The sequence below is a fragment of the Geotrypetes seraphini genome, chromosome 12 (assembly GCF_902459505.1).
Source record: "Geotrypetes seraphini chromosome 12, aGeoSer1.1, whole genome shotgun sequence".
NCBI lineage: Eukaryota > Metazoa > Chordata > Amphibia > Gymnophiona > Dermophiidae > Geotrypetes > Geotrypetes seraphini.
The window spans coordinates 23,991,446-24,013,357 of NC_047095.1; the positions used below are offsets into that span (position 1 = coordinate 23,991,446).

Below are 21,912 nucleotides of genomic sequence, written 5' to 3' on the forward strand. Positions count from 1 at the left end.
ATCTGCTCTCACAAATGTCAGTGTAAAATTTTCAAGCTAGTATAAGTACAAACAAGACCTCTGCCCAACAAACTGTACGCCAAAAAGGGAAAAAAGAAAAGATCACAAAATGGTGAATGAGCCTATCATAAATAAAAGAAAATTTATTAAAGCTTTGCATAAGATGTGAAATTAAAAAAAACCCCAAAAACCAAATCACAGATTTCTAAGGGAAGTGTTTAATTCTATAAAATCTGAGTTTATTATACTTACTGAGACTTGCAAGTCACTTTTTTCCATACGGAACTCCAAACAGCATCCGACAGTCATATCACAATGTTATATTTTATATTGTTTATTTATACTATGTGAATATTGTGTACAATTCTGGAGGCCGCACCTTCAAAAAGATATAAAAAGGATGGAGTCGGTCCAGAGAAAGGCTACTAAAATGGTTAGGTGGTCTTCATCATAAGGCGTAAAGGGACAGACTTAAAGATCTCAATCTGTATACTTTGGAGGAAAGGTGGGAGAGGGGAGATATGATAGAGACGTTTTAATACCTACGTATGCGCATGAGTCGAGTCTCTTTCATTTGAAAGGAAACTGCAATGAGAGGGCATAGGATGAAGTTAAGAGGTGATAGGCTCTGGAGTAATCTGAGGAAATACTTTTTTATAGAAAGGGTGGTAGATGCATGGAACAGTCTCCCAGAAGAGGTGGTGGAGAAAGAGACGGTGTCTGAATTCAAAAGGACCTGGGATAGGCACGTGGGATCTCTTGGAGAGAGAAAGAGATAATGGTTACTGTGGATGGGCAGATTAAATAGGCCATTTGACTTTTATCTGCCATCATGTTTCTAAGTTTAGTCTTTTTAACACAAGATATCAGCAGTCTAAAATTTAAAATATACACAATAAGCACAAGATAATAAATATGAACTTACATCTAAATCATATTCTCTTAATAAAAGACATGTTAAAAAGCAAGGTTTATTGATTTTCTGAAAAAATAAATAATCTCATTCATTAGATGAGAGACAAGTGTTGCAGGTGATAAAGGCTGCTTGGATTTAGGACATAAGCATAAGTGTTAAAATTCAGCTGTACCTCAAGATTCCTGACCTATGATTTTAGGGGGAATTTGGAGCTCCCAAAAGGAAATTTGATTTGGATATATGACTACTTATGTTAGGAACCTGTGCACGTCATCCACATAGATGTAGACCTGAGTATCTATTGATGGCATTAGCTTGGCTAGTGGCTTACGATAGATATTAAATAAATAGTAATAATATGGACTCACAGGACAGTATGAACTCTTGTCCTATTTGACAGATAAAATCTGAAGCACAAAAGTATTATGCCACTGATACCTATTTATGCAAGTTGTGTTAGTATGATATTACTACTAATAATAATTCATTTCTATAGCACTACTAGACATACACAGTGTAAATCAAAACACAGAAGAGATAGTCCCTACTCAAAAGAGCTTACAATCCAGTCAAGACAGACAAACTGGACAGGAAGGTGCATCAATACACTGCTCAGGTGGGGGAATTACAGAGGGAATAAGACAAGACAGATATTGGTGCTTAGAAGGTGGGTTGGAGTTTGGAAAAGAAAGCATCTTCAATGAAGTGAGCTTTGAGTCTGGATTTGAATACTGCCAGAAACGGAGCCTGACGTATCAAGTCAGGCAGTTTGTTCCAGGCATATGGTGCAGACTTTCTATTCCGCACTTTATGGTAAAACCTTCTTGGAAGCTTACAATTCTAAATAAAATTTAAGGGATGTGGCAAATTAAAAGACTAGACAGTGAGGGTAACTAAAAAGGAGGGAAAGGATAAAACATAAGGTTTAAGGTAATGTGCTTGTATTTTCTTTTTCATAAATGATGATACTGAAAGCTGTGGGAGGAGATTAGAGCACCAAGGGAAGAAATGTAGATGGAAAAAGAAGTGGTCCCAGGACAGAGCCCTGAGGTATACCAACAGACAGCAAGATGGCAATGGAGGAGGATCCACCACAGCATATGCTAAAGATGTGATGGGAAAGATAGGAAGAAAACCATATGGATAACAGAGTCTTGAAATCCAAGCAAGGACATGGTAGATGGTGATTTATCGTGTCAAAAACTGCAGATAGATCAAGAAGGATGAGAATGGTCCTGGTAGAGTAGAGGCCTTTGAATGTGGCCAGGAGCAGGTCACTGGAGATTTTCTTAAACATAGAAACAGAGTATGACGGCAGAAAAGGGCTGTCGGCCCAACAAGTCTGCTCACTCGAATAACCCACTCCCTAAGCACTTCCTCGAAGTGAACCCACATGTTTATCCCATTTATTCTTAAAATCAAGCACGTTGTTGGCCTCTACTACCTGAAGTGGAAGATCATTCCAACGATCAACCACCCTTTCGTTGAAGAAATACTTCCTAGTGTCATTATGAAATCTCCCACCCCTGATTTTTAGCAGATGCCCTCTTGTTGCCGTAGGTCCTGTAAGGAAAAAGATGTCTTCTTCCACTTCCATATGGCCAGTAACATATTTGAACATCTCTATCATGTCTCCCCTCTCTCTGCGTTCCTCGAGAGAGTATAGCTGCAACTTACCTAGACATTCTTCATATGGGAGATCCTTGAGTCCTGAGACCATCCTAGTGGCCAATCTCTGAACCGACTCTATTCTCAGCACATCCTTTTGATAATGTGGCCTCCAAAATTGAATACAGTATTCCAGATGTGGTCTCACCATGGACCTGTAAAGCAGCATTACAACTTCGGGCTTTCGGCTGATGAAACTTCTCCGGATACAACCCAGCATTTGTCTAGGCTTGGATGAAGCTTTCTCCACTTGATTGGCAGCCTTCATATCTTCACTAATGATTATTCCCAGGTCCTGTTCTGTAAGGTCTTACCGTTCAGAGTGTAGGTTCTGCAAGGGTTTCCGCTACCAAGCTGCATAACTTTACACTTCTTGGCATTAAAGCTCAGCTGCCAAATAGTAGACCATTGCTCCAGTAAAAGTAGGTCCCGTGTCATAGTGTTGGGTACGGTACCTCCACCCACTACATTGCATAATTTAGCGTCATCGGCAAATAATGCAATTTTACCCTGAAGTCCCTGAGGCAGATCCCATACAAAGATATTAAATAGGATTGGACCCAGGACCGAGCTCTGTGGTACTCCACTGAACACCTCTGACGTTTCGGAGGGAGTACCGTTTACCACCACCCTTTGAAGTCTGCCACTGAGCTAGTCTTTAACCCATGCAGTTAATGCTTTTCCTAGTCCCAGCGAGCTCATCTTGTTCAATATAATCTACAGTGTGGGACACTATCAAAAGCCTTACTGAAGTCCAGATACACTACATCCAGGGACTTTCCCTTATCTAGTTTTCTTGTTACCCAGTCAAAGAAGCTGATTAGATTGGATTGGCAGGACCTTCCCTTTGTAAATCCATGCTGGTGGGGATCCCTCAGCCTCTCATCGTCCAGAACCATATCTAACTATGGGCAGTTTCTGTAGAATGAAGAGGGCAAAAGCCTGATTGAAGCGGGTCAAGGATAGCTTGAGATGAAAGAAAGTCAAGATAACAGTGGTGAACAACATGTTCAAGTAGCTTGTATAAGAAGGGGAGGAGGGAGACAGGACGATAGTTGGAAGAGAAGGTAGGGTCCAGCGAGGGGTTTTTTGAGACAATGTTTGAAGACATTGGGCACAGTTGCGGTGAAGAGTGATAGGTTGAGGACATAACAGATAGAGGGAGTGACAATAGGAGAGATAGTGGCAAGTAGATGGGTGGGGATGGGATCAGTGGTGCGTTTGGAGGAGGAAAGAAAATGTGTAGTTTCCTCCTCAGAAATTTCAGAAAGGAAGATAAGGTGGCAAGGGATGATGGTTGGTAGAATGGGCTGTGGAAGGTGGTTTGGTTGAAAACTCAAGGTTAATTTTGTGAACTTTGTTATAGAAATATTCAGCCATAGTCAGAGTGGGGGAGTGGCAAAGGGGTTGTAGGTGGTGGGACCTCGAGTATGGAGTTCAGTGTGGCAAAGCAACAAGGGTTGGAGCTGAGAGTCATCAGGCTGGTATAGTAATCTTGTTTAGCAAGTGAGAGAGCAGTTTGGAAGGAGGCCAAGAGGAATTTGAAATGAATGAAGTCAGCATGAGTACAGGATTTGAGCCAGAGCTGTTCAGCAGACCTGGCACAGGAGTGTAAGTAGCATATTTTAGAGTTTAGCCAGGGCTAGCGTTTGGGTCACCTTACAGAGCATGGGATAGGGGAGTGAAGATATTTAGGAGAGAGTGGTGTTATAAGAGACAGCCTCATTTATAGACTTGTGTAGCATAGAAGAAAAAGAAGACCGCTCAGAAAAAGCAGAAGGTTTTTGAGGCGATCGTTGAGGTGAATCTGAACCAGAAGAGTCCTCATATGCAGTACAGAGTGGTTCCTGTTCCGAGTCTCCAAATAAATCCGAATCCTGTATGGAATGAGGATAATGTGTAAGACTTGATGTCGAAGCTTCAAGATGCTTGGTCTTATGAGAGTGTTTCGGTACCGCACCGGAGTAACCACTCTCGATGTTTGAGTCGAGGACGACTTGTGCCATGTAGATGGATCAATCGACTCCCGTGTCGATGGTCTCAGCACCAGTGGAGCATCAGATTGAGGTGCGGCCTGTGTCGTTCGTTGCTCAGGCTGAACCGCCTGGAAAGTCAGTGTCGACATGGCCTGGACAGCTGGTGTCGACAAGGCTATAATCTGAGTTAGCACCAACATTTGAAAATGTTCACCCAATTCCTCCCGAAGCAAATTGTCAATTTTTTGCTTAAGGGAGAGCACCGCAACATAGACATTTTAGCTGGTACCACTGATGCTGCGCGCCAGTCCAGTGATGAGGAGGCCAATGTCGAGGCACTCATTGAAGTCAGGACCAGGCACTTACAGGACTTTTTTAAGGTTGACATGACTCGACTCAATGCCACTTTGATCTGAGTCCCAGATGGGGTAGGGGAAGGCTTCTTAGGTTGCAACATTGGAGATGTTTCTGCCGGTGTTGATGAGTGCGGTGGTGCCTTGGTCGGTGCCGGTAGTAATGTCGGCTCCCCCTCCATAGCGACACTGAATAAATGTTGATGTTGAAGAATGCGGTTTTTCAAAGTCCTTTTTTGAAGTGATGAACAACGAGTACAGGATTCTGGATGGTGCTTGGGTCCTAGACACTGGAGACACCAACAATGTGGGTCAGTCACAGAGATGGGACGAGCACAGCGACTGCACTTCTTGAATCCCAATGCGGGCGAGATATCGATGGGAAGACCACCTCAGCAAAATCGAAATCGGAGGCCAAGGTGGTACAACAGGCCCCGGCGGGCCAAAAATCCGCGAGGAATAAAAAAAGAGATTTTTTTTAAAAAACCAAAGTACCTTATTTTGCGCACTATAAGACGCATCCTAGATTTAGAGGAGGAAAACAAGAAAAAAAAAACAACATTCGGAACCAAATTGTGTCAGCCAGATAGGATGCAGTGTAGCTGGACCAGGGTCAACCCAAGCAGTGACTTACTGCTGCTAGAAAAATAGAAAAGTCTGAAGGACAGGGGCAGGGAGAATAAGGAGTACTGAACTCAAAGAAATGGGGGATCTGAGATAGAGGTGCTAATTCTTGGAAGTGGGGGCGGGGGGAGGGTAGCTGAGAGAAATGCTAGATAACAAGTAAGGGAACCAGGAAGGAGGAGATACCAGACTATGGGGAGCTTTTGTAATATAAAACGGGGCCCGACAGAGAAGAACGCCAGCGGAAAGCAAAGGCTTCCTAAGCAAAGCGATCATCTTCCAGGCTGGAGACAAGCAGGGCCACCCCCAACACTCCTCACAGCCCAGAGCGTCTTCAACTGGTTGCTGTAGGAAGGCAGCAGCCACTGTTCTCAGGCCACAGCAGGACCCAGGCTCGTGGCACACTGACATCACTCCCCAGCCACACGCTTCTCCCGGCACCACAACGGAGCCTCGACCCACGAGAGAGGTCAGCTTGTTCTACTGCGCACACGCCCCACTCTGACATCACTCCCCAGCCGCGGACTTCTCCCGGCACCACAACGGAGCCTCAGCCCACGAGGGAGGTCAGCATGCTGCTACTGTACGCACGCCCTGCCATCACTCCCCAGCCGTTCGCTTCTCCAAGCTCCACAATGGAGCCTTGGCCCATGAGGGAGGTCAACGTACTGCTACTGCGTATGTGCCCCGCCGAAAATGTAGACTCATTCGGGGAGGGGGGATTAATTACATTTGTTCCATAAGATGCACAGATATTTCCACCTACTTTTGGGGGGGAAAAAAGTGCGTCTTATGAAGTGATAAATACGGTAACTCTAACAAAAATAAAAGAACATGAAAATGACTAAAAAGTCACTCACACGAGAGCAGGAAAGCAAAAAAGTTTTCAATGGCCATTGAAACGCGTCTTCTTAGTTCCGCGGAAACTAAGAAACTGAGGGACCGCGCACCTAAGTCAGGCGGGAAGGCACTCGTGCATGTGCGGTGTGGGCTGATCACAAACTTTCTAAAACTTAAAGTTGCGATTCACTTTTCAAGTGTCCGTACTGGGGCTCCGTCGGTGACATCACCCATGTGTGAGAATATGTTGCCTGCTTGTCCTGGGATAACATGGGTTCAAGATCAGAATCAGTATGGACAGAGAGATCTGAATCAACCTCCTCCACTCTAGGAGATTCTCTATAAGGATTAGATGGATGCTTCTTAGTTTGGGGAGTATGATCATGGTGAGAACGTCACGAACTTCTGCGATGATGTTGGTACCGATCAGATGAAGATGAAGTTCGACATCAAGAATGTGTACCGTATTTTCGCGGATATAACGCGCGCGTTATACGCGATTTTACCTACCGCGCATACCCCTCGCGCGTTATATGCCTGAGCGCGGTATAGAAAAGTTTTTAAACATAGTTCCCACCCCGCCCGACGCCCGATTCACCCCCCCCAGCAGGACCGCTCGCACCCCCACCCCGAACGACCGCTCGCACGCGCTCCCACCCGCACCCGCATCCACGATCGGAGCAAGAGGGAGCCCAAGCCCTCTTGCCCGGCCGACTCCCCGACGTCCGATACATCCCCCCCCCCCGGCAGGACCACTCGCACCCTCACCCCGAAGGACCGCCGACTCCCCAACAATATCGGGCCAGGAGGGAGCCCAAACCCTCCTGGCCACGGCGACCCCCTAACTCCACCCCGCACTACATTACGGGCAGGAGGGATCCCAGGCCCTCCTGCCCTCGACGCAAACCCCCCCCCCCCAACGACCGCCCCCCCCCCAAGAACCTCCGCCCGTCCCCCAGCCGACCCGCGACCCCCCTGGCCGACCCCCACGACACCCCCACCCGCCTTCCCCGTACTTTGTGTAGTTGGGCCAGAAGGGAGCCCAAACCCTCCTGGCCACGGCGACCCCCTAACCCCACCCCGCACTACATTACGGGCAGGAGGGATCCCAGGCCCTCCTGCCCTCGACGCAAACCCCCCTCCCTCCAACGACCGCCCCCCCCCAAGAACCTCCGACCGCCCCCCCAGCCGACCCGCGACCCCCCTGGCCGATCCCCACGACCCCCCCACCCCCCTTCCCCGTACCTTTGGAAGTTGGCCGGACAGACGGGAGCCAAACCCGCCTGTCCGGCAGGCAGCCAACGAAGGAATGAGGCCGGATTGGCCCATCCGTCCTAAAGCTCCGCCTACTGGTGGGGCCTAAGGCGCGTGGGCCAATCAGAATAGGCCCTGGAGCCTTAGGTCCCACCTGGGGGCGCGGCCTGAGGCACATGGGCCAAACCCGACCACTTTTTTTAATTTTTCAATTACCTTTCCTATTTCTAATCTTAATGTATATTTTCTGTAAACCGCTTAGAACCTAACGGATGTAGCGGTATATAAGAAATAAATTACATTACATTACATTACATTATCAGTGGTGTCGATGCCAGTACCACCGGTACCGGTGGCATTAATTTGTCACTGGAGGCCATAGCCGATCCAAAAAGCTTCTCTTGCTGGATGCACTGACCCTTAAGAGAGCGTTTTTGTAAGGTAGAACAGCAGATACAAGTGTCTACTCATTGATCTGGCCCTAGACACTGAATGCACCAGTTGTGTGAGTCAGTGATCGATATGGCTGCTGGCAACGAGTGCACTTTTTGAACCTGCCAGAAGGCCTCAACATGAGAGGAAAAATCTCAGTGGCAAGGTCAAAAAACAGAATGGTTGCAAACTGAGACCAAAAAAGAAGTGAGAGAAAATGAACTCGCGAAAAGGCCCAAAGGCCTAACTAAGGTAGCAACTTATTGGATGTCAAAACTTTGAAGAAAAATCAAACCAAAGTTCAAAATAAAAGAAATAAAACAAATGTTAGATAAAGAAAAATAAATAAATAAAACAAGCCAAAAAGACATTTGACAGGAAGGCAACTTGTATGGACTGAGTCCAAACACAACTTCTTTGCTCCGCAGAAAAAGAATAATTGAGGAACCATGAGCCGACATTGAGTGGGAAGACACTCGTGTATGCGCAGTGCATGCAGTCTTGAAGCTTTTTAAGAAGTTGTTACACTTTTAGCACTGTCCATACTGGGCTCCTTGGATTACGTCATCCACATGTGAGAATATGCTGCCTGCCTGTCCAAGAATAAAATGCCATACTAGGCAGCACCCAGTCTCCTGTAGAGGACTCCAGCTTCTGTCTCCTGGGCTCCGTGACCTCTGCACCCATCCGTTTAGGACATCCACTGTTCTGCGGTTCCAAAAGAAATTTGGCACCAACCAACGGGCTGCCCGCCCATTCTTCAGCCCTAAAGAACAAAGGGGAGGCTAACCCGACCACTCCTTCCCCCTTCACATGCTGTGCAGCATGTGGCATAAGGATGCTTTTTGGGCACCCATCTAGTGCAAACCTGGCATGAACTAGGGTTAAAAGAACCTAAGTACTACATCCCTGCTAGCTCTGAGGCAAAACAAGGTAATTTGGAGCTTCTTGAGAACTTTGAAAAAAAATAGGGAAATCCAAGATGGTTGCAACGGCAGCATTTTGGGACCAAAAAACAGCTCCAAAATGCTGAAATAAAACCCCCCCCAAGAAATTTTAGGATTTTAGAGGTGGGGTAACATCAGGAAACAGGCAGATACCTTTAAAAATAAAATTTACAGACCCCCCCAATTTACCTCATATGCTGTGATAGCCTTACTCACTGTGATCTGTGCTACAGCCTGCCTCAACTCTAAAGGTAGCTGGATCTGGAAGAAGTAATTACTGCCTCAAAACGGACTGTTCTTCCAGCGCTGAATTTTTGGGCCGTCATACTGACTGGTCTCTGAATGAGCCTCCAACCACCATGGACCTGCAGATGAATGGAGGAAGACAAAATGCAGCTGGCACCATGTGAGACCCTGCTGAGCCCCCAACGGATGACTAACAGCCAATGCTCAAGCCCCTGCAATGCAGTAGGTGAGCAATGTTACAAGGGGTACGAATCCTGAGCTCCAAAATGGCTTCTGCAGGCTGGCCAACAGGTGCCACAATAGATTGGCATGTCAACTACAGACTGTAGTCTGCTTCTCAACGCAAGCACAACTGTACCCTCAACCAGGGGAGCCCTTAGCACCAAACTGAAGCAAAAGACCGTGAAAAGACCAAAAAGAGAGACAAAAAACAAAGAAATAAACAGAGAAGAGCAGAAACACACCCTCAGGGTCACGTGCACAAGGAAAAAACTGAGGTGGGCAGCAGAGCATTCTGGTAAAGTAGGAGGGATTCAAAAACTGGAGTGGATTCCTTCTGCACAGCTTGCAAGCACTGGAATACTGCCCGTCTGTCCAGAATGACCCACCTATTGCACTAGGACAGAAGACTGTGTTGATGGCAAACATGCATAGTGAAAACTTTTAGGTATATTAGAAGCAAGAAGCAGGTAAAAGAATCAGTTGGACCACTGGATCAGGCTTGTTCAAACTACGGTTTTGTGGGACCGAACCGGACTCGCCAAATACTTTTTCTGGCCCTTAGTAACTTGGCAATTCTTGTGGTGCTTATAGTGAGATGCCTGCTAGAGAGTTGCATGGTGACAGAAATCAAACTCGTCCCTGCCCATCTCCATAAACTTTAGTAGTAGTTATTTAATTTAATTACGTATGTTACTGAATTAGGAGATCTAATAGAGACCCATTTACAAATAAGCAGACACTTTATTAATTTGGAAATATTAATTGGGAAGAATACATACTTCAGAAATTTATTTATTTATTTAGATTTTTATCCCGTCCTCCCAGTAGCTCAGAACGGTTTACAAATAAACATTCACAATGGAGTGAATTGGACATACAAGATTATACAGTAGATTTAAATACTTGGGTCTCTAATGTAAATTCAAGATTATTAAAAAGTTTCAAGTTTATTTAAAAAAAAATGTAAACTGCTTAATCGGGTTTCTAAGTGGTATACAATAGTAAAATTACATAAAAACAAATGTAAAAGTTAGGGACACTAGACAAAACCAAAATAGATTATAAGACACATAATAAGACATAAAGACTAACTTCAAACAATGGGGAAGAAGGGTGAGAACTACAATTGTGAAAGAAAGAGCACAAAAAGGGGAAAAAATAAAATATAAGGGGAAAATATAAAATATAAATACTCTAGCTGATAAGGACCCTCAAGCTATGTCAGCTGAAGACTTCTCTGAAGATGGCCAAAATTCCTTTTACCAAGCTTGGCAGGCAGCAGTCTTGGCACCTTAGTGGTTCTAGGATGCTGCCAGCGATTGCTGTGCTTCACAGAACGGAGTTCTGGCCACCTTTGGAAGAGGCCTTCAGCTGGCAGTGCTTGGGGATCCCACCAGCTATAGCAAGGGTCAGCAAGTACTTCAACACTGGAGAAATAAAATCAGAAATGCATTTCCTTCTCTGCTGAACAGAATACAAAGACATTTGCTATATACATTTCCCAAAGCTAACGTATTTCAGCCAATAAATTCCTTTTTTTTACCTTTGTTGTCTGGAGATTTATTTTTCCATCAAGTTAGTTCAAGTTTCTCTTTTTTTTCCTGCTTTCCTGTCTTCTGCATTTATTCCTCCCTCCCCTCCACTCCCATGTGCAATATGTCTCACTCTCTGTCTCTCATTCCCTCCCTTGCTGCAAAGGGAGTGGGAAAGGAGAGGGAGGGGGATCAAAGGTGCATCTCTCCCCCTCCTCTACTGCCAAGTACAACATTTCTCCCTCTCTCATACCCTAGCTCCTGTACAACCTCTTTTGTCCCTCCCCACCAGCCCCGTGCCCAACATTTCTCCTTCTGTCAACCCTCTCCAACGCCATACTGCATCTCTTGCATCCCTTTCCTATTCCACCCTTCCCTCTCCACCACATCCAATATTTCTCCCTCACTCCACTGCTATCATGTTCAACAAAACTCCCTTTCCCCAAGTGGGAGTGTGTGGTGCAGTAGTAAGAGCTACAGCCTTGGCACCCTGAGTCTGTGGGTTCGAATCCCGCACTGCTCCTTGTGACCTTGGGCAAGTCACTTAATCCCCATTGCCCCAGGTTAGAGTGGGAGCCTGCCAGGACTAGTTACAGAAAAATGCTTGAGTACCTGAATAATTTGTAATCCACATAGAATTGTAGGATATGCGGAATATAAATTATAAAAGTTTTAAAAAGTTACACCATCTCTCTTTCACTCCCACTCCATACACCTATGTCCAACAATTCTCTCTTTCTATTCCCTCTCCCACCAGCAGCCTCTCGCTCTCCCTTCCCACCACTCCACCAATGCAGCATCTCTCTTTCCCTCCCTTCCTTACCCCCCTACAAATCTCCTTGGGGGAGACTGCCCGAGCTTCCGCCCATGAAGCAGCCACATTTCTAATCGAATGAACCTTTATGGAGACTGGTGACTCTTATTCAAAGACAATATATACTGACAAAATAGACCTACGGATCCATCTGGTGATTGTGGCCTTGAAAGCCGTGTCTAGCCTGACTAGTGAGCACAAAAAGATGGTCAGATATCTTGAGGTCACCAATGACTTTAGGCTATCAGAGAAGCACTCTTCTCACATCCAAATTTTTCAAAATCTGGTCCTTCTTCTTAGGACCTGTGGACTGGAACGCCGTCAATCTGACTTCTTGAATGACATGGAAAGTCAAAACAACCTTTGACAAAAAGAAAGGAACGATGTGCAAAGAATCTCTGGCCTCTGTGAACTTGAGGAAAGGCTCTTCGCAACCCTGTAGTTCCGAGACTCAGTGAGAAGAGGTAATAGCCATAAGAAAACCCATCTTGAGTGTCATATCCATCAAGGATGCTTCCTGCAGCAACTCACACCCAAGTCTCACTCTTCTGTCATGCACATAAGTTCTTCACTCCCTAAACTGTACCATTCCTTCAGATTTTTGTAGCCCAAATGCATGACCTAGCATTTTTTAGCATTAAATTTTAGCTGCCAAATTTCAGATCATTCTTCAAGCTTCGCTAGGTCTTTCTTCATGTTATTCACACCATCTGCGCTGTCTACTCTATTGAAGATTTTTGTATCATTCACAAAGAGGCAAATCTTACCTGACAGCCTTGTGCAATATCGCTTATAAAAAATATTAAAAAGAACAGGCCCAAGAACAGAACCTTAAGGCACACCACTGGTAACATCTCCATTGACCACTCCATTGACCACTAACTTCTGTTGTCTTCCACTTAACCAATTCCTGGCCCAGCCCGTCACTTTGGGGCCCATCCCAAGAGCACTCAGTTTATTTATTAAAAGTCTGTGTGGTACACTGTCAAAGGCTTTGCTAAAATCTAAATACACCACATCTAGTGCACTTCCTCTACCCAATTCTCTGGTCATCCAGTCAAAGAAATTGATCAGATTTCTCTAACGAGACCTACCTCTAGTGAATCCAGGTTGCCTCTAATCCTCTAATTCACAGGATTCCAGAAACTTCACCATTCTCTGTTTTACAAGCATTTCCATTAATCTGCTTACCACAGAAGTCATACTTACTGGCCTGTAATACCCTACTTCTTCCTTACTTCCATTTTTATGTAGAGGGACCACATCCACCCTTCTCCAGTCCTCCGGTACCACTCCTGACTCTAGAGAAGCATTGAAAAGGTCAGTCAGTAGAGCCACCAGAACCTTCCTAAGTTCCTTCAGCACCCTCGCCCATTGCTTTATCTACCTTTAATTTAGCTAGCTCCTCATGAACACAACCCTCTGAAAATCAATAAGGGTCTACAACTCCACCATCCCTATTTACATTTGTCTTCTGTGGTCCCACTCCCAGATCTTCAGCCATGAACACAGAACAGAAATATCTGTTAAGCAATTCAGCCTTTTCTTTATCAACTTTTACATATTCCTCCCCTTCACTTTTGAGTCTCAAAATACCACTTTTGTACTTCATCCTATCACTGATATATCTAAAGAATGTTTTGTCTCCTTGTTTTACCGTTTCTTCTGTTTTTCCTTCCGTTTGTATCTTTGCTTTCCTGACTTCTTGATCAGCCTCTCTTAACTTTTCCAGATATTTTTGCCTGTCATCCTCTTTCTGCAATCTTTTGTTTATGAAAGCTAACCTCTTATTCCTTACCTTCTCAGCTGGAACCAAAGTGGCCTTCTTTTCCTCTTACCTTTATTTACTTGTCTCACAAAAAGATTTGTCACCCTTACAGTAACTCCTTTCAGTTTTACCCACTGCATTTCTACTCCTTCAAGACATTCCCATCCAGATAACAGTTCCTTCATGTAATCCCCCATCTGAACAAAGTTATTTTATTTTAAAGTCTAGAACCTTTACTTTTGAATAAGCCCTCTCTATACCCGTCTTAATATTAAACCGTACCATGCAGTGATCACTGGATGCCAGTCAAGTTTAAGTTGTACTATTTGGTATTTAAAATATATGGATTGACCCCACAAAATATGAGCAATTTAATTTGCAGGCCACTGAGAGGATAATATTATAAAGTTTGTAATACTTTAACATTACAATCTTCAAGTTTAAAAGGAATTATATATAAAAGATTATTTACTATCTTCTGTCCTTGTCAGGCTGCCTCTGTATGTTCAATCCTGCCAATTCAAATACGATTTATAGTAACTCTTACCATTTTTAAAAAAGCACTTAAGACATTTTTGTTTCAGAAATTTAATCTTAGTAGTTAATAAAGGGATAATGTCTTGTTACTTATATACATCTTAGTTTAATTGATCTATTTTTTTGTATATAATCCACTATGAACTATTTGTTGACAATAGTAGAATATAAATGATGTAACTGTATTCATTTCCACCTATACTGTGCCAAATATATAGATCACACATGCCAAGGATGATGTTAGGGGAGTGCAACTAGGGAAACTTCCCCCTGGCCAGAGAGAGATCTAAGCCTATTGGAAGCTAAAGAAGGAAAAGCCTGGTAGTGGGCTTTGGAGTCCCCTTCCAAATTTCTGTCCTGGGCCCCTGTTATAGTAACATAGTAGATGACGGCAGATAAAGACCCGAATGGTCCATCCAATCTGCCCAACCTGATTCAATTTAAATTTTTTTTTTTTCTTCTTAGCTATTTCTGGGCAAGAATCCAAAGCTTTACCCGGTACTGTGCTTGGGTTCCAACTGCCAAAATCTCTGTTAAGACTTACTCCAGCCCATCTACACCCTCCCAGCCATTGAAGCCCTCCCTAGCCCATCCTCAACCAAATGACCATACACAGACACAGACCATGCAAATCTGCCCAGTACTGGCCTAGTTCAATATTTAATATTATTTTCTGATTCTAAATCTTCTGTGTTCATCCCACGCTTCTTTGAACTCAGTCACAGTTTTACTCTCCACCACCTCTCTCGGGAGCGCATTCCAGGTATCCACTACCCTCTCCGTAAAGTAGAATTTCCTAACATTGCCCCTGAATCTACCACCCCTCAACTTCAAATTATGTCCTCTGGTTTTACCATTTTCCTTTCTCTGGAAAAGATTTTGTTCTACATTAATACCCTTCAAGTATTTGAACGTCTGGATCATATTTCCCCTGTCTCTCCTTTCCTCTAGGGTATACATATTCAGGGCTTCCAGTTTCTCCTCATACGTCTTCTGGCGCAAGCCTCCTATCATTTTCGTTGCCCTCCTCTGGACTGCCTCAAGTCTTCTTACATCTTTCACCAGATATGGTCTCCAAAACTGAACACAATACTCCAAGTGGGGCCTTACCAATGACCTGTACAGGGGCATCAACACCTTCTTCCTTCTACTGACTACGCCTCTCTTTATACAGCCCAGCATCCTTCTGGCAGCAGCCACTGCCTTGTCACACTGTTTTTTCACCTTTAGATCTTCAGACACTATAACCCCAAGGTCCCTCTCCCCGTCCGTGCATATCAGCTTCTCTCCTCCCAGCATATACGGTTCCTTCCTATTATTAATCCCCAAATGCATTACTCTGCATTTCTTTGCATTGAATTTTAGTTGCCAGGCATTAGACCATTCCTCTAACTTTTGCAGGTCCTTTTTCATATTTTCCACTCCCTCTTCGGTGTCTACTCTGTTATAAATCTTGGTATCATCTGCAAAAAGGCACACTTTTCCTTCTAACCCTTCAGCAATGTCACTCAAAAAACATATTGAACAGGATTGGCCCCCGCACCGAACCCTGAGGGACTCCACTAGTCACCTTTCCTTCCTTCGAGCGACTTCCATTAACCACCACCCTCTGGCGTCTGTCCGACAGCCAGTTTCTGACCCAGTTCACCACTTTGGGTCCTAACTTCAGCCCTTCAAGTTTGTTCAACAGCCTCCTATGAGGAACTGTATCAAAGGCTTTGCTGAAATCCAAGTAAATTACATCTAGCATATGTCCTCGAGCCAGCTCTCTGATCATCCAATCAAAAAATTCAATCAGGTTCGTTTGGCACGATTTACCTTTTGTAAAGCCATGTTGCCTCAGATCCTGTAACCCATCAGATTCAAGGAAGTACACTATCCTTTCTTTCAGCAAGACTTCTATTATTTTTCCAACAACTGAAGTGAGGCTCATCGGCCTGTAGTTTCCTGCTTCATCCCTGTGACCACTTTTATGAATAGGGACCACATCTGCTCTCCTCCAATCCCCAGGAATCACTCCCGTCTCCAGAGATTTGTTGAACAAGTTTTTAATAGGACTCGCCAGAACCTCTCTGAGCTCCCTTAGTATCCTGGGATGGATCCCGTCTGGTCCCATCGCTTTGTCCACCTTCAGTTTTTCAAGTTGCTCATAAACACCCTCCTCCGTGAACGGCGCAGAATCTACTCCATTTTCTCGTGTAACTTTGCCAGACAATCTCGGTCCTTCTCCAGGATTTTCTTCTGTGAACACAGAACAGAACACAGAACAAAAGTATTTGTTTAGCACATTTGCTTTCTCCTCATCACTCTCCACATATTGGTTCCCAGCATCTTTTAGCCTAGCAATTCCATTTTTTAATCTTCCTCCTTTCACTAATATATCTGAAAAAATTTTTATCTCTCTTTTTTACATTTTTAGCCATTTGTTCTTCCGCCTGTGCCTTCGCCAAACGTATCTCTCTCTTGGCTTCTTTCAGTTTCACCCTGTAGTCCTTTCTGCTCTCCTCTTCTTGGTTTTTTTTATATTTCATGAACGCCAACTCTTTCGCCTTTATTTTCTCAGCCACTTGGTTGGAGAACCATATCGGCTTCCTTTTTCTCTTGTTTTTATTGATTTTCTTCACATAAAGGTCCGTAGCCATTTTTTATCGCTCCTTTCAGCTTAGACCACTGTCTTTCCACTTCTCTTATGTCCTCCCATCCTAACAGCTCTTTCTTCAGGTACTTTCCCATTGCATTAAAGTCCGTACATTTGAAATCTAGGACTTTAAGTATCGTGCGGCCGCTCTCCACTTTAGCCGTTATATCGAACCAAACCGTTTGATGATCGCTACTTCCCAGGTGAGCACCCACTCGAACATTAGAGATACTCTCTCCATTTGTGAGGACCAGATCCAATACTGCTTTTTCCCTTGTGGGTTCCGTCACCATTTGTCTGAGCAGAGCCTCTTGAAAGGCATCCACTATCTACCTACTTCTTACCGATTCCGCAGACGGAACATTCCAGTCCGCATCCGGCAGTTTGAAATCTCCCAACAGCAGAACCTCCTCTTTCCTTCCAAACTTTTGGATATCCACAATCAGATCCTTATCAATTTGCTGCGATTGAGTCGGAGGTCTGTAGACTACACCCACGTAGATAGAAGTTCCATCTTCTCTTTTCAGAGCAATCCATATCGCTTCTTCCTCTCCCCAGGTCCCTTGCATTTCGGTCGCTTGGATATTGATCTTTACATAGAGAGCTACTCCTCCACCTTTATGACCATCTCTGTTCTTCCTAAAAAGATTATATCCCGGTATGTTTGCATCCCATCCATGTGATTCACTGAACCATGTCTCTGTGATATAGAAACATAGAAACAGACGGCAGATAAGGGCCACGGTCCATCCAGTTTGCCCACCCCAAAGACCCTCCCCTACCTTTCTCTGTGAATAGATCCCACGTGTCTGTCCCATTTGGCCTTAAAATCAGGCAAGCTGCTGGCCTCAATAACCTGAAGTGGAAGACTATTCCAGCGATCAACCACCCTTTCAGTGAAAAGGAATTTCCTGGTGTCCCCATGCAGTTTCCCGCCCCTAATTTTCCACGGATGCCCCCTTGTTGCTGCTGGACCCTTGAAGAAGAAGAAGATATCTTCTTCCACCTCGATGCGGCCCGTGAGATACTTGAATGTCTCGATCATGTCGCCCTTCTCTCTGCGCTCCTCGAGCGAGTATAGCTGTAATTTATCCAGCCGTTCTTCGTATGGGAGATCCTTGAGTCCCGAGACCATCCGGGTGGTCATTCTCTGGACCGACTCCAGTCTCAGCACATCCTTGCGATAATGCAGCCTCCAGAATTGCACACAGTATTCCAGGTGGGGCCTCACTATGGATCTATACAATGGCATAATGACTTCCGGCTTACGGCTGATGAAACCCCTGCGTATGCAACCTATGATTTGTCTTGCCTTGGATGAAGCTTGCTCCACTTGATTGGCAGCCTTCATGTCCTCACTGATAGCGACAATATCTAGATCTGCCTCTAACATCAGGGCTTGCAGATCATGAACTTTGTTGCTTAGACTGTGAGCATTTGTGGTCATCGCTTTCCAGCTATTTTTCAGCGATAATCTCCTTTTTCGTATGGATTTTTGTGTCGTTTCACTTTCCGTTGCAATACTAAGAAATGAGTTGCTGATATTGCTTATGTTGTAGTCTTTACTACTATCACATCTTTTCTTTTGCCGGGGGTGGTCTCTATAATTGTCCTTCGTACATACACCACCCCCACCTTCTAGTTTAAATGCCTAGAAAAATATTGTCTAAATTTCTCTGCAAGGTTTCTTTTTTCTGCTGTAGTAATATGTAGCCCATCAGTGCAATATAGCTTCTTGTCCTTCCATGTATTTCCCCCATCCTCCTATGTACCTGAAGCCTTCTTGATGACACCAGGCTTTGAGCCATCTATTAAAGTCCTCTGTGTTTTTCACTCTTTGCTCTCCCTTTCCATATGCAGGCAGTATTTCAGAAAAAGCTAAAGTCTTTACAGAAGGTTTCACGCCCTCACCAAGCTCCCGAAAAGCTTTCTGTGCTGCAAGTGTGGAGTTGTTGGCCAGGTCATTTGTTCCCAGATGGATAACAACATCAGTGTTAAAATCCTTAGTTTCTTCCTTAATTATAGTCAGTATTTGCCTGGAACTCCTAGTAGCTGAGGATCCTGGAAGACTTTTCACTATTTTGGTCTCCTCGCCCTGTGTTCCAAGGTTAATGCCTCTGATGATGGAATCCCCCAACAGTAATAGTTTTCTGTTTTTGGCTTTTTTATTTGTGCTTAGGGTGCGGTTGTTCTCTTGAGTTACCTTCATTGGTTCCAGTCCCACCTCCCTTCTGTTTTCTTGAGTATCGCAGTGCACCAGTGGAGCGAAGGAATTCTGTAGAGGTAATATTAGTGAAGGTGGATGTTTCTGTGTTACATATCGCAGTCTTCCTGAGCCTACTGTGACCCATTTATTCCTGGGCTGTTTTATTCTTTGAGGTAGAGGTAGTAAGTTGGTATGATTTTGTGGAGTGATGGAAGCTGCTTTAATTGTATTCAATTCCTGTTTAAGTTTGCAGAGCTCCTCCTTAATACTAGCAAGTTGAAGACAGATGGGGCAAGCCTTAAGCCTCCAAATAGTATGTCTTGGAATTAAAGCACCACAGTGAATGCATAGAATAAAGGTCATCTTGATTGGTTGTGAAGTGACTTGATTTGAGTAGTCCTGATTATATGGGTCTCTATATATTAATAGTGGTCCCTGGGGTTGGTGGGACTATAAGTCTATAAGTTATGTCTATCACCAGCTCTGGCAGGATATACATTTCATATCTGATATATTCTAATCACAGAATTGAAAATTGAATTATATTTTCTACCTTTTGCTGTCTGGTCATTTTCAAATCGTGTTGAAAATTTCAAATATAAAAGCTCACAGAAATTTCAATCAAAAAGGAATATTTCACAACATTTCACTCTAGAAAAAAGTTCATACAAATAAGTAAGTTTTCAATTCCTTTTTAAAAGATTTTAATTCCCTACATAATCTCGAATGACCTGGCAACTGGTACCACAATAGTGGACCTGCAACTGAAATTGTTGTTGTCTGTATTCTCAATTAATTTCATCAAGACGTGTCTCCTGGTTTTTGTATTTTTTGAAAGGATGAAAAAAAAAAAAAAAAAATCATTCCACTTTTACCCGTCAGATTTTCAGAAGTGGAGAAGAAGAGGCTGTGCTGAGGAAAGACAACTAGACTCAGATTACAGAACACTGCAAGATTGGTACTGTGACTTCAGCCACCCTTGAACTGAAATACCGGTAAGCTGCCCTGCAAGTTGAAGAGATGAGAGCATCCCAGGGAGAGGAAGGATCAAAGCTTGAAATCCCCAAAATTGCTGGATCCATGACCACTAGGAGGCATAAGGTAGTGGTGGTTCACAATTCTTTTCTGAGGGGTACAGAAGCGTCCATCTGCAGACCAGACATGATGCCCCAGGAGCTATGCTGTCTGCCTGGTACCAAAATCCAAGATATTATGGAGAGAGATTGCCAAGACTCATCAAGCCTGATGACTATTATCCAATGTTGTTCATCCATATTGCCAGGTACATCTGTTGCTAAGTACCCCTGTTGCCAGGTACCTCTGCAAACGAATCATAAGTGACTTCATGGCTCTGGGAGAGAAGGTGAAGCAGTCAGGTGTGCAGTTGGTATTTTCGTCCATCCTCCCTACCAAGGGTAAGGGCCAGGTCAGAGAAGCATGCATCCTGGAGTTGAACGTGTGGCTATATGGATGGGGTTATCGAGAGCATTTTGGTTTCCTGGACCATGGAATGATTTGCCAAGGGCTGCTGAGCAGGGATGGTATACATCTATCAAAGAAGGGAAGAAATGACTTTGGCGGCAGGCTGGCTAATTTACTGAAGAGGGCTTTGAACTAGAAGTAATGGAGCAGGGTGATCAAAGCCCCCGGGTGACTATAAGCCCTCAGGTAAGTAAATCACTGAATATTTCTATACAAATGGGAAAAGGGGGCAATGTCTGGAAAGCAATATGTACTAATGCTTGAAGTATGGGAAACATGAATCTGAATCTAGAAGCTGTGATGGAAGAAGATGAGTTGAACATAATGGCAATCACAAATATGTGCTTCACGGAGAACCATAACTGGGATGTAGTTATACAGGGCTATAATCTGTTCAGTAAAGACAGGATATGAAGAAAAGGAGGGGGAGTAGTGTTATAATGTTAAAGATCATATTAAAACCACACCATTGCAGGATCTGCAGGGCAAGGAAGAGGCACTGTGAATCAATTTGGAAAGAGAGAATGGTAAATATATTTACATTGGTGTGATATACAGGTCTCCTTCACAGACGGAAGAAGTGGACAGAGATTTAGACTTTGAATATACTTCCCCCTCCATATTCGCGGGGGTTAGGGCCAGAGCCGGCTCGCAAATATTGAAAAATCACAAATAACTTTTAGGGCTGACTCTGACCCACCCCCGCCTCCCACCCCTTACCTGGTGGTCTAGCTATGAAGCGGGACAGGAGCAATCTTCCTATGCTCCTGCCCCACGCACAGCCGTCAACAAAAACGACTGCCATGAATTCTTGCTGTAGTCTCATGAGACCAAGGGAACTCATGGCAGCCAATTTTGCTGATGGCTCTGAACAGGGCAGGAGTGTAGGAAGATCGCTCCTGCCCCGTTTCACCAGTAGGCCACCAGATACAGTGTGGAGAGGACCGGGAGGCAGGGGTGGGTCAGGGTTTAGAAACTTGTGAATAACCGAAGTCACGAGTCATAAATCCACAAATTTGGAGGGAGAAGTGTATATTTAAAAAAGAGGATGTTTCACTAATAGGTGATTTTAACATGCTGGATGATGATTGGGGTATCCCTATTGCAGGGTCTTCTAGAAGTAGGGAGATCCTGGATTCTCTACAAGAACTGTTCCAGTAATTGGGCAGACTAGATGGGCTATTTGGCCTTTATCTGCCATTATGTTTCTATGCTACCCATTCTATACCACGCAGGATTTTGTAGACCTCAATCATATCCCCTCCTTAACCATCTCTTTTCTAAGCTGAAGAGCTGCAACTTCTTTAACCTTTCCTCATACGAGAAGTGTTCAATCTCTTATCATTTTAGTTGCTCTTCTATGAACCTTTTTGACAAATTGAAGGTGCACCATTTAGCGATACAGAGACATTATAATATTCTTGGTTTTTTTTTTTTTTTTTAAATGTGTTTATTAA

The 21,912-nt window shown here is 44.2% G+C and overlaps 1 protein-coding gene across 23 annotated transcripts in view; it reads right to left on the reverse strand.

Annotated features, from left to right (window-relative positions):
* The window catches only part of BRDT (bromodomain testis associated), a 244,221-nt gene that overhangs the window by 162,608 nt on the left and 59,701 nt on the right, over nucleotides 1-21,912 (reverse strand). The window contains exon 3 of one of the 23 annotated variants that reach the window (XR_004536631.1): nucleotides 9,227-9,375. The exons of 20 other annotated variants lie outside the window; for them this stretch is intronic. The gene's annotated coding sequence lies outside the window, so the exon portion shown is untranslated. Of the gene's footprint in view, nucleotides 1-252; nucleotides 359-9,226; nucleotides 9,376-21,912 lie in introns of those variants that run through there. 2 more of the 23 variants (XR_004536621.1, XR_004536620.1) reach the window with 2 other exon arrangements.